Source organism: Alosa sapidissima, chromosome 7, assembly GCF_018492685.1.
Source record: "Alosa sapidissima isolate fAloSap1 chromosome 7, fAloSap1.pri, whole genome shotgun sequence".
In the NCBI taxonomy this organism is placed as follows: Eukaryota; Metazoa; Chordata; class Actinopteri; order Clupeiformes; family Clupeidae; genus Alosa; species Alosa sapidissima.
This window is the reverse complement of record NC_055963.1, coordinates 22425440-22427939: the sequence shown is the minus strand read 5'-3', so window position 1 is coordinate 22427939 and position 2500 is coordinate 22425440. Positions and strand designations below refer to the sequence as shown.

Here is a 2500-nt window from a genome sequence, read left to right as displayed (position 1 = left end):
AACAGCATCCTTGTTAGCGGCTGCCTAAATGTCTGCAGCTCAATGCCTAAATGAGCGCTAGAAAAACAGCCAGGGGTGGAGGAGCGTGTGTTTGTGGTTCCTGAAGGACGTTATTTGTGTCATCTCTAATACATGTGAAATATGAGGTCTTGTTTACTCACCTGGAGCCCAAACCCCAGAAGCATGGTGGCATACAGGAGAGTTTAAAACGTGCCCTTCCCCTGGCCTCCTGAACACAGGACCAAGGCTTTATTTAGTCTTATTGCAGGCTATTATACCTTCAGTCACTGTCTTATAGCTGACTATTATACTATTATTACTCACTATCTTATAACAGGCTATTATACCTCTATTCACTGCACAAAGCAGGCCATAATAAACTAAATCAGGATCGTCCTGCAGGCTATTATGTCTTCATTCACTTTCTTATAGCAGCTTATTGAACCTTCATTCATCTTCTCAGATTATAGAATCTTTATGCTCTGCCTTAAAGCAGACTTGTTAGCCTGTAAACATCCAATGCCACCAGATCTGTAGAGAGCCAGACTGTGAAAGCTGCAGGCCAGCAGATAACAGGCGACCCGTCTCACCCTGGTGTGGAGGGCGTGGTTGGTGGTTGGTGTTTCTCGCCGGAGAGGAAGACAGAGGGGAATTCAGAGCTCCAGAAATGCCCCCCCCCCCACCCCCCCCTCTCTCCCTCTCTCCGCTGGTCTGCAGGCCGGCCTTGTGAAGGCTGCCCGGGGACCCTCCAGGGACGCGGTCCCCTAGCATGCTTGGCTCCTTCCGAACAATCCTGTGATTAGCTCATTTAGAAACAATTTACCCTAACAAATCGCAGCCTCCATTATCAGCGTGGCCCTCTCCCGGGCACGTCGGGTCGCGGCGGACCCCAGCCCGCTCAAGGGCCCGACTCAAAGGGGCTTCATGCTTCATTGTAGCGGGTTATTTGCCCGCTGTAGATGCTATCGCCGACTCCCGGCTCTTTGCTCTGGAAATTGGCTGGCCGTGGCTGACCACTGAAAGACCCCTTTCAGACAGCAGCAGTGACGCGGCAGGCTGAGACCTTGTGGAGTTAAGAAAGACGGGAGGGGGGGGGGGGGGGGCTAAGATGAAGTAATTTAAAGTCCCTATGGACATGCTAATAAAAATAAACACGGAGAAAAAAACAGAAACGAAGGGGGGAAAAGAGGCCAGTTTGTGAGAAAAAAAATAAATAAATAAAATAATAAAAAATCACCTTGGCTCGCTACCATTCTTCCTCAACCGTGATGCTCCACGTCTGGAAATGTTCTGTTTGTGTGTGTGTGTGTATGTGGTCCTCCATGAGCACATGCACACAGAGACACACTCAGTTTAACTTGCACACTCACACACACACACACACACTAAGTAGAACATGAAAAGAGCCCAGCATCTTGATTCAGAGCACTTGATGACGAGTGATTTTCCCGAAGCAATTAGCACTGAAGGCCTAGGCTACCCGCAGCAAGGCTGGACACACACACACATACACACACACACACACACACACACACACACACACACACACACACACACACACATACAGAAGCACACATACATGCACCCAGACACACACACACACAGTGGGTCAGCAGACATTGCGGTGCACCCAACAAAGGGCTCAGTGTCAGGCCAGGGTCCTTGCTGGGCCCGATGTTGTTTATTTATCGGCACATTAAATTGATGTTCTCCGGAGCTCTCCGCACGGCCTGTCAGCACCACACAACCACGCCACAGAGGAGGAGAGAGGGATGAAGAGAGAGGAAAAGAGAGAGAGAGATAGAGGGAGAGTAGGAATGAGGACAGAGAGTGAGAGAGAGAGGGAGAGTGAGAGGCAGAGAGGAGTGTGAGAGAGCGAGAGAGAGAGAGAAGCATTGGGGCAGCCCTGGGCCCCATCAGGGCCAGGCGGCCACAGAGCACTACTTCCTGACCCCCCCCCCCTCTCTTTCCATCTTTCTCTTCCTCTATCTCAGGTTTTTAATCCATCTCTCTCCCTTCCCTTCCCTCGTTATTACCTGCATGAAGGTGGTACATCTATATATCTGTCTGTCTATCTTTCTTTAGGGGCAGCCGTGGCCTACTGGTTAGCGCTTTGGACTTGTAACCGGAGGGTTGCCGGTTCGAACCCCGACCAGTAGGCACGGCTGAAGTGCCCTTGAGCAAGGCACCTAACCCACACTGCACGGATTCACGGATTGGGATAAATGCAGAGACCAAATTTCCCTCACGGGATCAAAAGAGTATATATACTTACTTATACTTATACTTCTTTGTGCTCTAAGGATGATACTCCTTACTGACTGATTCCCAGCCCATTGTGAAATTCCAATTCTGGGAAACCCAATTGTGCTATGGGGAATGGGGGGGGATTTCACTGTCATTGTCTGGTGTCAGATGATTCACACATGATGAAGACCTCAGGCTGCTTCTGATTTTATGTCACTCCAGAATGGATGCTGTGTGTGTGTGTGTGTGTGTG

At 49.9% G+C, this 2500-nt stretch overlaps 1 protein-coding gene across 1 annotated transcript in view; it reads left to right on the top strand.

The window, feature by feature from the left end:
• prdm16 (PR domain containing 16) overlaps positions 1-2500 on the top strand; it is a 222746-nt gene that overhangs the window by 209397 nt on the left and 10849 nt on the right.